Below are 13,725 nucleotides of genomic sequence, written 5' to 3'. Positions count from 1 at the left end.
TTTTACGAGGTTGGTCAGAACATAATCATTACATCGACTTAGAATCTAACATGCTAAATGTTTACACAAGATGTCATGACAGCAACTGCAAAAATTACCTGCCCAGAAGAAAATAATTACACATATCTTGTAGCTGTTCCTAATGCATTCGAGCAGCCTCAAGCAAGCAGGCAGCTGTCATTATGTGGCCAGTCAGCAAAGCAACAGTGAGGGTACAGCTGGTCAGCTGTTTTTCCTGGAAATAATCTGGTATGGACTAACAAAATATTTACAGACCTGTCCATTTAAATACAGCTAACCCATTTAAATACAGCTTGCATTCAAGTTGCCACACACAGAGCTCCCGTATTCTCCTTACCTTTAGAGGTTCATAGAAGTCAGTGTACAATCCCACATCTTTTACAGAGTTCAGGATGGAGAAGTCACTATCATCCATATTATAATGTTGAGTACAGATACACAACACATGAGATCCAAACTATAAATACAATTCTGTCTACACAAGTTTATGAAATATTATGCCATAGGTACAGGATTTCAAGGAATTCCACTGAACTTCCACCAAAGTCTTCAGCTCCCCTGCCTCCCAAAGGCGTGCTACTGTGTACAAATAGCCAAATATCAAATATTCATTAGTAGCTCATCTAGCATTACACATGCCATTACTCCCCCTTTTGCACTGAAAACCAAAGCCTGTTCTCCCTACACACACCCCAATCCAGGCTAAGGAGGGTAGCTTTGGGAAGAACTTGAAGTTTAAAACTGAAGGGAAATAGTTTCCCTTTCAGCAAGCTGAAACAGGAAGAACTTTTCTGTCTCTAAAAGTACTCCAAACACCACAGCATGATCTCTCCAAAAATATTCCAATTTCAGTCAGGAGAAACTGTCTCTGTGTTTTGTACGTCAAAGTAAGGACTGGCCTTTTACTGCAGAGCTGGTCCATCATTTCTAGAAACATGAGAACACGGACATCATCAATGACCTCCTCCTGAAGCATTATACCACAGAAAACAAATCATTTAGACTCACGTACATTTTAGTTAACTACACTGTATTATCCACCATCACACTGAAGGAATCTGGTGGTTGCAGTTTATGAATCATGACATGTTTGTTCTCTATCACTCCTGTTTATAAACCACACAGACCCCATCATTGCTACCAGCTCTGCACAGAAGGCACACAGCAGCAACATCCCTGTTCGGTAGCACACATTTCTACCCACCGCCTTGGGCTTTCACTTTGATACGATGCTTGTCGTTGCTGTACCAGTAGACAACGTTGGCTTGCAGTAAGATAAACTCTTCTATCGGTCACATTCCTATCTTGGATTGTTTCCCGGGACATAGCATTTTCCCTGTTGACTTAGCCTGTACCAGTACCCAGGATTGTAGCAAAGGGAGAGAGAAAAGCTGCTCCACACCTGGATGTGGTCTTGGAGGAAATATTTGTGTTATTTCAGGATATTTCTGTTAGCTTTTCCCAACTTACAAGCAGAACACTTCTGGGAAAGGAATTAAAAATTTCCCTGTCAGCTTCCTCTGAAAAATAGCAACCAATTAGCACATCAAAATGAATGGCAATGAGAATGGGACAGCAGGCAGACTATCGGTAAGGGAAATGACAATGACAAAATAATCTTTCCTTGTACCTTTAAATATACCCTGCATATGTGCCAAACTTTGAAGCATCTTTGCCACAGGTCAGATTGTGGCCATTTCAACGTCATGATCACAGGACCTCCGAACTGCTGACCAGTATTTATGGGACTAATCAAAGTCTTACAAGCCTTAGCAAAACTTCTTTTAAGAAATCCACTTATCTTAATATCAGCACTTGGAATTGAAGTAAATGTATATAAAAAGAGAAACAGTTTTATCTGGGCAAACACTACCAATATATGAATATAGGATACCAATACATCCAGTTTGCTTACTGCAAATGTAGCAACAATAAAATCTATATCACATTCATTTCTAAACTTAATTTGAAGCTGCACAATGCCTACAGCTTGTAAACATCACTGTCATGTGCCTGTGAAGAACTGCAGTGCCAGTATCTGCAACCATTTATGCGATGTGATTCACAGATTTTTCTGTGTTTTGTGTACATTGGCATATCTTGAGGGCATGCTCAGTCTAGTATGGTGTCTGTTTTTCATTAAATATGAAGACTTTTTTAAAAAGTAAATATAGCTTTTCATCAGAGCCCTGAGGCATCCATTCATCACCTTATCTTGTCCCAAGCAATTTTTTGAACAGAGACATATAATAAAGGAGTTATCATTCTGCCAGTTGCATAAAGGATTTGGGAATGGTGAATGAACAGGAGGAAAGTCTGAGGGCGCAGAAAAAGGGAATCCTTGATAGATCTCTAACTCACATGAAGAAAACTGGAATTCCCATTTCTGTAAACAAAACAAAGCTGGATAATAGCTCTAGAAAGCTCCAGGAGTATGACCCCTTCGTCTCATTTACTACAGAAGATAGTAAATTCTGCTCCAATTATATCAAGCAGTGAATAAAACATCAGAAACAGGTATGGCTGAAACCAGATAAGGTTAGGCAGCCAAAGCAGCAAATGAAGATAAGCAGCCAGGTTGAGATACAAGGAAAATCATGCAGGACAGCTCCAAAAGCAAACACTGGGAGGGTTGTAGCAGAGAAAGCAAAGCTTCAGAAGCACAGGGCAGAATTTTAAATGGCGTGAACTGAAAAAATGAAAAGGGAAATAAGAGAGAATGGAAAAATTGCAAGGAGTATATGAGGGAAAAAAATGAGAGCAAACAAGACGTGGAAACAACAGGAAGCCGGCAAAGAGATGCTTCAAAATGCTTCTGATCTCCTGACCAGATGATGGACAAAATGAAACCGGAGAAAACTTAGAAGGGAAGGGAAGAAAAGAGGTGGTAAAAGTAGGGGAAAAAAATAGAGAAGGCCAGTCTTGCCGCATCAACACAAACAAATGGCTAGTGAAAAGACCCAGAAGTACCAGATCTAAAACACAGTGTAAAAAAGAAATCTAATGAACCTGTGTAAACCTAAAGAACCATACTAAAGAAGGGAAACAGCAGCACCCAGCCCACATTGTGCCGCCCTGTCAGTCATGGTTCCGAACTCTGGCAAATTCAGCAAGTCATGTCGTTTTTCCTTTTCCTCATACTTAAGCAGCCTTATCTCTCCCCCCTGCAGCACATCCTTCTGCACTAGTTAAATCTGCAATTCTCTGCTGGGCAACTCCGCTGGGAACTCTGCCACCAAAAAGCCGACATCAGTTGATTTATGCTGTTTTTGTAAATGCTGCTGTACATCCATGTTTACCACTACACACTACACCAATCATCACTTGTAGACTTAGGATAATGAGAACCCTAGTGACTCTCAAAATACTTGCAAACTGAGGTTTCCTGTCGTGAGAGTCATCGGCTGGGGCCTGCCTGAACAGCCTCGTAAAAAAATCCGGGGGAGAGGTTATTTTTGTTTCAGGTTTGTTTGGCTTCCTTAAGAAAGAAAGAAAGAAAGAAAGAAAGAAAGAAAAAAAAAAACTTCTACAGGCCACTTCTTATGCATGAGGTTGCTTCAGCAGAATGTTTGCATTTCAACTCAAGCTGTGATCTCATCATCTCTTCCAACTTAAAACACTCTCACAGACTATTTTTGTAACTCTTGTCATCCTAACCAAAACATGTGACATCACTCTCTATAGGTGTAAAAATGCTCTCTTTTCCACACACTGTATTAAATTACTTCATTAATCAGAATGAAGCCCAGCAAGGTAGAGAAGCAGGAAGAATAGGGCTAGAAGCTGGGGCTCAGTATACTAAAGGATGTGTTGGTTGGTTTGTCATGAAGTTGTCTCCTGTTTCTTCCCTACTTCCTTTTTCAGATATAGGTGTCTTCTGAATGTGTACACATAGTGGGGGATTTTCTGCTTCTTTCTCTCTAACCTCAGCTCTGTTACCCTAGTGACTTTTATATTTCACTTGTGACTCACCACAGATACCCTCTTTTTCAAGAAAATGCTCACATGTTCATCTTTTTTTTTTTCTTTTCCTTGTAAGCTCATGTCTGTCTTTCCCCACCCATTTGCTCTCTTTCTCCTAGGCATCTCATCTATCACTTACTTGTAACTCTTTCAGCTCTTTTACCTTCTACCCATTACCAGTTTCAAAACATTTCCCCCTTGTTTTTTTCCTTACCCTTTATTTCCCTTATCCTATACTCCCAAGTCTACTTGTTTCTTTACCGGCCTTATTCCAATACTTACTTCATTTCCCAACATCCTGCAGCCCAGCCCTCACAGTCCATGATGGAGCCATGCCTCTAGCAGGGGCTGTGAAGAGCAGGCAGCACCAAACTAGGGGGTGGATGTGGCCTCAGCCCCACAACCTGCCTTAGAGGCAGTGCACCACGCCGTGCACCTCCAGGCAGGGGACACTGAGCCTGAAGAGCATCACCCTCATGTAGGCACCTTTGTCTGATAGCTGGCTCCTGAGAAAAAGCAAAATCCTCAGGGAAGCAGGACATGGACATCAATGGCCCACAGGCACATCGAGGTACCCCCTTAAACACATATGTTAAGAGAGCCCCACGTATGTCATACACTTCTTTCAAGCATATAAGAAGCATAGAAGCTGTTGGATACATAATCCTCCCTTTATGAACAAAAATAACATGCCCAGGAAGAATAAAATCCAGTCTGATAGCAAGTTGATCAGACTCAGATTTTAAATGGTTTGGTCCCCAGTTCTTGCTCCCTGCAGAACAAGGCTGCCTCATTTAAACCATAAAAGACAGCTTAATATTTAACAGCGATTTTTTAAAAAGATCTGGCTAGTGTAAGAGTTCCTTTTATTGCTCAGAAGCAATTAGGGAACAGCATTTACAGGCTCTGTAAAGCTCTGCTCAGTGACTGAAAGGCCGGGTGGAGCTGATTACAGCCAGAGCAAATCACAACTGCTTCTAAAAAATTTAAGGATCCCACCTCATGCTCAAACAATCTCAGGGAAGTTCCCAGAAGGCATTTCCAAAGGGTGCACTATGCAAAGTGCTATGAGCTAAACATGGAAAACTTCTTTACAACCTCCCTGAAAACCAATGTAAACCAAGAGGAGTCATCCAGTGAAGCAACACACAGACAACACTGATCCAAAAGTCTCAGGGAGCATAATTCTGGAAAAGGAGTTTCCTCCTCTCCTTGGCTGGCTCAAGATCAATCAATGCATGTCGTTATGTTCTTGCCGCTGACTGGTGAATTCAGCACTTCTTAGCATGAAGTTCCATGAACAAAAATTACCTTCTTTATAACAAAAGCCTTCCTTGGGCATGCTATCCCATTATTTAGATGCTAACCCAATCTGAAGTAGTCTGGTAATGCCAGGAATTCACTGTTAGCATCCAGCGTGACCTTTACTGTATTCTAACATGATGGTTCTTACTGCACCTTTATGTAACAGCACTGCCTGCTTAATTTCAGCTCTCACGGGTTACTGCCCGCTATTTTGGTTTTAGGTCCGAACACTAACTCCTTGGTACAGAACTAGGAAAACATCATCAAAAACACTTTGTCACTGACAAATGGAGCTGCAGCTGCACTGTAATAAACCAAGTGGAAGAAATTCAGCCTATACTTCCCAGTAAAATTCACAGTGAAATGGAGCAAGAAACACCTCCTTCTCACACAACTGTTGAACATGGATCCTTCCAAAATCTTGGGATTCATCAGGATAAAATAAAATCTGAAACCCACACAGAAATGGGCTATTCATTCTGTTCAGCCTGTTCATTCTTTATGAAAGTGATTTTTTGGGAGGATGAGTAGTCCAAAAATTGTTTTTCCTCACGCTCTGGTGATTCCTGAAGAATTGGAAGAGCGACTGGCAAAGACATCAGAAAAAAATATTTAAGCTAGCCCCCTGCTAAATACAGAACTGGAACACCTGACGTTATTTTAGTTTGAACTTGCCTATGTAATATAGCATTACCATGAGATTGACAGAACATGGCACTGTTTTCCAAAATGGAATACTTCAACTTCACCGTCCCCCCAAAGGAGGTGAGGTATCCTTCAGTGTTCTGGGGTGTGTTACATGCAATAAAGTATAATGATGCAATCTGTCTTTTGATTTTGAGCATTCAGCTTGGTTTGTATTTGCACAGTACCATCCAGCTATAACGAATAGTTTGGGGCAGTTGAGAAGAGAGCATTATGCTCAGGATAAAAGCCTAACAGATGAAGTTTGGGAAGGAGTCAAAGTATTTACGAAAGTCCCTGTGGTTTTGTTTTTTTCTTTCTGTATGTATGCTAAAAAGGAGGAAACAATGAACACATGAGTATTTCCAGTACAGTGGTCACTGCTGAGCTGGAAAGAAGGATCATCAGGCTGCATGCACTGATTCAGCTCTGTTCATGCTCTCACTGATTTCTGTGGAAGCAGAGTTTAGACAAAGCAGAGCATAATCCCATGCAAAATGCCTGCCAATGCAAGAATGCTGAACAGTCTTCCTGGCTTCTCTCACCCTCTCAGTCCAAACTTGTGCTTTGGACTCCTCTGAAAACGGACTCTATGCCTTAATCCCATGTTGCCATTCCATGATAGATCGACTCCTGACCGCTTCCAAGTTTTTTCATGTTTCTTTAAAAAATGAAACTGGTCCACTAGAGACACAGCTGAAGTAAAGCCTTACAAGTCAAGGAAGATCATACCTGGACTGTGAAGTCTAATGATTTGTGGAAATCTCAGTTTAACTCAATCAAACATTACAATCATTGTATTATCATTATGGCTTCTACCAAGTACACAAAATCAAAGTAATCAAGAAAATAATCAAGAAAAATCAAGAAATCAACAAGAAGAATCTGACAAAAAGTAAAAATCATAAACAAAATCTGACTTCTGTGAAACAATTATTAATCTTGGACCGAACTCTGACCCATTACACCAGAGAAAATCAACTTAAGCTCACTATGATGTGACGTTAATAAGAATAAAATTTACTTTCTATAATCATCGTTTTGTACTCAGAAATACAGGGCTAATGATGAAAAGGGAATAATCTACAATTAGTCACCCAATTACAAGATACTACACTTCTCTATTAGCAGTCTGCCAGAAACGTAACCAACTTTGGTTATTAGTAATGGAAAGAACAAGTCAGCTCTCCAAATAATAACTAGAATAATTCCTTACAACTCTTGACGGCGAAAAAAAAAAAAGAAGGAAAAAGGAGAGGGAATGGGGGAAGGGGAATAGCATGTGTGTATATAAGGAATGTGGGCTCAATATACAACGGCACTAAATATTTTATCTTCCAACCAAGTTGCTACAAAAGAGTCCTGATTAACATTTCATTGCAAAAGATGCACTACTATACTAAAGGCCTTAAAAATCTACATTTAAATGGAATACAAAAAAAAAGTGTTACACAAAAGCATCCTCTAGGCATTCCCTTTTAAAGGCAGCGGGTTAAAGGTTTGATTTATATAGACTTTAAAGAGGTTATACATTGCCTTTGTCACATCACAGTTTAACCATGTAGTTTCACCTCAGCTTCACATTTATGAACTGGATGAAGACAATGCCATTTCTGAAGTGCAAATCCAGATTTTTTTTTGTCTGTTAAAAATTTTCTTTGGTACATATAAATGCTAACATCTAGCCTTTGAGGTGTTCCTCATTCTTTTTTTAAAAAACCTATTTCCCTGAAAAACTAACATATGCTACAAGTTTTAATTTTATTTTACAGTAAACAGCACATGAAAGCACTTACTGGAATATTTATTAGATTCATCTGTTACCCTTTTGTTACATGATCTACGAAGTAGAAAAATATACTCACATTTATGCAAAAAAGCACGGTTGGTGTGCCATGGCTGAAGTATGGACTGGTTGATCTTTACTAGATCCTTGGCTTTACTGTATTTCAATGTGTTAAGTGTTTGCACAAGCCATGTTGTTTGAATTATTAAGTTTTTTGTCATGCATCACCTGTAGATTAATAATTCTCACTCCATGCAAAATCCAACTAAGTTAAATGCAAGCTAAGGAGAAAATCCAAAACTTTCTAATCAGTTGTTTCATAGCTAAAGTGCAGAAGGGGTTTGCAAGGGAGCCAGTTTCTGTGGAACACCAAGGCATTCAAAATGGAGGCCCATGTGCTCATTATTCAGAGGAGCGCCGATCCTATGAAGAAAGGCTGAGAAAGTTGGGGTTGTGGAGCAGAGCAGAGCAGGCTCCAGGGAGACCTTACAGTGGGGCCTACAGAAAAGATGGGGAGGGACTCTACCAGGGAGTGTAGTGAGAGGACAAGTGGTAACAATTTAAAACAACAAAAAAAAAAAAAAGGCAGGTTTAGGTTAGATATAAGAAAGAAATCCTTCACAATGACGGTGGTGAGGCACTAGAACTGGTTGTCTGGAGAGGTTGTGGATGTCCCGTTCCTGAAGGTGTTCAAGGCCAGGCTGGATGGGGCCTTGGGCAAGCTGAACTGGTATGAGGTGTCCCTGCCCATGGAAGGGGGATTGGAATTGAATGAACTTTAGGGCCCCTTCCAAGCCAAACCATTCTGTGCTTCTATGATCTAACGCCCAGTGTTTATACACGAAACGGGTGAGAGACATTGAACAAAGACACCAAGGCACAGGAGAGCAGGAACGCTTAATAAATGCAAACATACAGCACAACCTATTTAAGCTAGTCTAAATGTTGAATGACTTCTAATTACTTATATTCAGCAGTCACTAAAAGACATGCTTCTCCCCACTGATTTCTTCAGTGGAAAAGAGGAAAATGCAAAACATGGGTAGCATCATTTCTGTGAGCCAATTGCTCCTGTTCTCCTGTGGGTTCAGTCAAGGCCCATTAGAAAGACACTAATCTTAATACACTGCAGAATCAGGTCATAAACTCCACAGAAGTCTCCAGCTTCCAAAGAGTTCATGCATCACCTGGCTTTATAAGCAGAGGGAGAAGATGTGGGCAGCCTCACACTCCAGCCTCTTTCCCAGAAGGCTTTTAAGCTTCCCACTAACTGCAGTCAGAGGTTAAATACTCCATAACCACCAGCTTCCCTCCCACAGCCTTGTGAAGTGGTGGCCACATTCTGTGGGAAGCAAGGAAGGGAGAAATGATGCATTTCTGCACAAACACACTGTAGGTGTGCCCAGGGCTAACGTGCTACTGCAACACACGTTTGCACCCACAGGTTGCCTGCTTCCACCGTTAACAGAGATCTTATCCGCATCAACGCTGCACTGTTGGGTTCTCCTAGGAAGAGAACAGTGATCTGACACGAAAGTGCATTTTTAGAGTGTTCTTCAGAGTAAACAGGTTGCCAGGGAGTTGTGGATGCCCCATCCCTGGAGGTGCTCAAGGCCAGGCTGGATGGGGCTTTGGGCAACCTGGTCTGGTGGGAGGTGTCCCTGCCCATGGCCTGGTGGTTGTAACTGGATGGCCTTTAAGGTCCCTTCCAACCCAAGCCATTCTATGGTATGGTATGATTCAGCATTCAGACAAGCCCACGTTGCAACCTTTTGTCTAATACACCCTACCTCCTATTAGACCTTTGTTATCTTCAGCTAAGCCCACTGCTTTCCTGCTGGGAGGGAACCCCAACTACACCAAGTGTAGTCCACATGTAAAGGCTACTAATTAAGACAGCTTCAGAAGTCTTTGACTGAATTCCCTCCCCTGTTGTCCTCCTCTGACAAAATATAAATTCTAACCGAAATTTCAGTGATGCCAATTAACATATGCCTTCATTGGTGCTGTTGAAGACCCTAAAGGAGAAGCACTTACAAGCTGCTTGTGAAGCATTAGAGAGACACTGCCTAAAATACTGTAAATAGATGATCTGGAAAGTCATACAGAGTTGCTGAAAAACACCTTTTTTTGTTTCCATCTACTTACCATAAGCTCCTAATCACAACACTTCTAAAACTCCAGGAATCTGCTCTGTAGGATGCTTGGTGACACAGCAAATAACTCTTTCATTGAGGCAGCAGTAGCACAGACACAACTCTGACATTTACTCCCTGAAAAGTAAATATTGACTTAACAGCAACTCCCAGGGCATATGCAAAACCCATATCAACTAACACTTCTGCCAGTGCAGACCCATGCATTCAGAATGACACCTGCCACTTTATTCTAACTCAACACTGCAAATCAAGAAAAACAAATCTCTTTTTACATCTGCAATGAAAAGAAGCAAAAAGATTTTCCTCAAAGTTTCACCAAGCTAGAAATCTATTCTCAAATGGGCATTTTACATACAACATCCCAGTCCTACCAACATGCATACACATAAATGATTCCAGAATACCTGTCAGCATCCAAAGAGGACTATACACTATGCGGATTTTGGATTTTTAGGTCAGGTCATTATCTTCAAGCAAGCACTGTCTGAAGTTAATTTTACAGTAAAAGGCTGGATTAGGGACAGTTCAGAATATGCAACACAATGAAATGTTCTCCACCCAGCTTGGTGGGTTTCAGGCAAAGAACAAAAGGGACTTCTCAGGAAAGAAGAATAGACACTACCATTTGGAGAGACAGCAAGGAATTAAGAACCATAGCAACTGCTGTACAGCCCTACCAGCTGATCCATGTCACCTCAGCTCAGTGACCGCTGTCATTATCCAACCTGCTTCTCAGCCTCCTCTTCACACTACCTTCAACAGATTCTGCTCTACTCTTTGCTCTGCATGAGAGGACCTTCATCTTCAATGCTTCTATGGATCACAAATACCCTAAAAGATTGTTTTACTCTGAAATATGGCATAAAATGTATTGTCCTCATCACTCCAAGCCTCAGAGGAGTCCTCTGAGCATTCCAACCCTCAACAAGCACTGTAAAATGCAAGTAATTGTCATCATCACTCAGTACCCAGTTGCAAGGGTTTATTGCCAAGCCAACAGCAATTCTTGACACAAAATTAGGCCAGTAGATAAGGAAGCTAGATTGCTACTTATTGTTACAGACTTATGAATATATGGCTTCGTGGTTCTCCTGATGGAGAACCCAAGCAGAAGGGATGTAGCGGTAAACTGGAGCAGATGCAGGTATACCCCACATGTGCTCATCTACAGGGTCCAGCGATGAATTTGCATGTGCATTCATACTGTAAATGGTCAGCCTCCACAAACAGATGTATCGCAGTGCCAGTACCATTGACAAGGACAAAAAAAGAATCTGCTTAAAGATGTCACAGCCATCTCCTTTACCACAATGGTGAATTTAAAATACTAGTATCCAAAGCGCGAAACTCTCAGACATTTTCGTCTAACGTGAACAGCTATCCAACCGAGGTAAGGACCAGACCTCAAATCCAATCTTAAATGTAGCACAGCTGAGAGCTGCACATACATCTGCAGAGATAAAATACCAGCGTATAAACAAGCTGTGATGCCTTGTTTCTTGAAACCCGATAAAAAAGCAGTCTAATAAGGGAGTCATTTACACATCCTTAATTATACCAGCTTCACAATAAGTTGCTTTAATTATCATTTAGACAATTCCAAAAACATGGCAATTTCAAAATAATTTATAACTCAACCATAACTACTTATCATGAGTAATGTACATCACGTTATTTTCAGATGATAGCAAAGCAGAGAGGGGTAGCACCCTGATTTGGCCAAAGTCCCTAATGACAGTCTTTTGTTACCCCAAAATGGAGAGAGTGAGACAGCCATCATCATAGCCACCACCACTCATCTACTTCTGGCATCCCAGAGCTAAAGGGAAAACAGGGATACTCATCCTGGTATGACATGTAACAAAACAGGATTCCCCAGAGCATACAGGCAAGCTTATATAAGCAGCAGTAAAACTGGGCAGCTTTCCAATGTATTTATCCAACTGCCTGCAGTCTCCCATTTCAAGGTAGCTGAAATGCTAAGCGCTGAATAAAGTCATTTGATCCACATCATACGCATTTTAATAAAGAATGGAAAAGAACAGACACCTATAAGTGGTTGCTAATTTTTTTATTTCCTGAGCATAACACTCCTAAATCCTGAAATGTAAAATATCCTCCTCCTTTCCTCTGCTTACATGGTCCCCTTTTCATTGTATGTCACTGCCAGGCATCTGTAGCACAGAAACAAAAACAAGTGTTTATGAATAGAAGCCTTCTGAGAATATTAAAAAACGGTTGTACAACATACTTTTTTTTGTTTTTTAAGTAAAAAGGTAAAAAGAAAAAAGTTTAAAGAAAGCACTGTAATCTTTTTTTTCCTTTCTACCTCCTTCCAGCTCCTCCTTTCAATTCCATTCCTTGAAATAAACTGATACCATTGGGATCACACGGTAGCAGTCTCACAAGCCAATTTCCCACTCTTCACTAACCTCTTAAAAGGAAGTTTGGACTGGTTGCACCTACCTAGAAGGGAACAGATGAAGGAGCAATGTTACCATGCTGCCTGCAACATCTGCACATTTTTATTTCTGTACCTCGCTTTTTCAGGTTGGAAATTGTCTCCGCCTGACCTCCAGAGCTAGGGATAGAGAACTGTACAACCTGAAGGAACAGAAAGCTGGGAAACAGATTCTCAATGAGGTCATTTCATACCTCTTTATGGCTTGTGTTTACTTTAGTTAACATCCACCTAACTTCAAGGATTCTTTACATTTTGAAGAAGAATTAACTGTTGCTAAGATCTAAATGTTCTCCGTTTCAATTACAGCTTGATAGCTTGAGATATACACGCTGCTACCCTCTGCAACTCTGCCAGCAAAGCCAAGGAAAAGCAATTTTCCTGTTCTCTTTTTCTGCTAAGACAAATTATAAGTCCAACAAAATAAGTATAAAAACTTTCTCCACCCCATCCTCTAAATTTCTCATTGTTTAGGTATGTTCCATGTTAAAATAAGTTTAATCCTGCAAGACAGGGGTCTCTCACAACCAGACTGCCAAGGATTTGGTTTCTACAGCAGCCAAGATTCCTTGGAAATCCAGAAGCATCTGTAAAATGCAGCACTGCATATAGCCAGACCACGCACAAGATCTGCGCTTATGAGAACTGAAAAAAGCCACCAAACATTGCCCATATTGTGCTCTATTATCCCTGTGGGCCAAGGTTCTGCCTTCACTTCCCAAAAAGTCTGCAGATCTTGGAAGGTAACAGGTAACTTCTCCCCTATAGTTAGGGAGTTTGAAATAGAACTGTTTTTTTGAGATTCATTGAGATATGAAAATTAATGTTAAAATACTCTGTATCAATTGCACTGCACCTATATATAAGCTCTTGGACTTCTCCAGATGAAGTACCTGTACCATGAAAAACAGTGACTTCTCTCTAGTAATGCTAAACTTTTTTTTTTTTTTTTGGAGGCTGACCATTTACAGTATGAATGCACATGCAAACTATATTTTTTGCTAAACTGTTTTTGACAGGTTCTTAATCTGTCAAAAATCAGACATACTGTGATCATGACAACCAAAACAATCATTTAAAAAATGTTTAAATGAGAGCAGCACAGAAGAGCACAGAACTCTTTCTTTCTTTCTTTTCTTTCTGTCCTTCCTTTTTCTTTCTTTTCTGCTTTTCTTCTTTTCTTTCACTCTTTCTGTATCTCTGCATTTCTTGTGAAACACCTGGTGGAATTTGTTGATATTTTTGTAAAAGATGGTATTCACTTATATATATATATAATTTTTTTAAGTAGGCTTCCTTTCATTATCTGTTTTGAGCCTTGAAGATAAATGTAGCAATAAACCACA

The 13,725-nt window shown here is 40.5% G+C and overlaps 1 protein-coding gene across 10 annotated transcripts in view; it reads right to left on the bottom strand.

The window, feature by feature from the left end:
- GLI3 (GLI family zinc finger 3) overlaps positions 1–13,725 on the bottom strand; it is a 217,767-nt gene that overhangs the window by 167,945 nt on the left and 36,097 nt on the right. The window contains exon 4 of one of the 10 annotated variants that reach the window (XM_066992190.1): positions 9,908–10,032. The exons of the other annotated variants lie outside the window; for them this stretch is intronic. The gene's annotated coding sequence lies outside the window, so the exon portion shown is untranslated. The remainder of the gene's footprint in view (positions 1–9,907; positions 10,033–13,725) is intronic. 10 annotated transcript variants of the gene reach the window in all.

This window comes from Anser cygnoides, chromosome 2 (assembly GCF_040182565.1).
Source record: "Anser cygnoides isolate HZ-2024a breed goose chromosome 2, Taihu_goose_T2T_genome, whole genome shotgun sequence".
In the NCBI taxonomy this organism is placed as follows: Eukaryota; Metazoa; Chordata; class Aves; order Anseriformes; family Anatidae; genus Anser; species Anser cygnoides.
The sequence above is the reverse complement of the archived record's forward strand: the minus strand, read 5'-3'. Positions and strand labels throughout refer to the sequence as shown.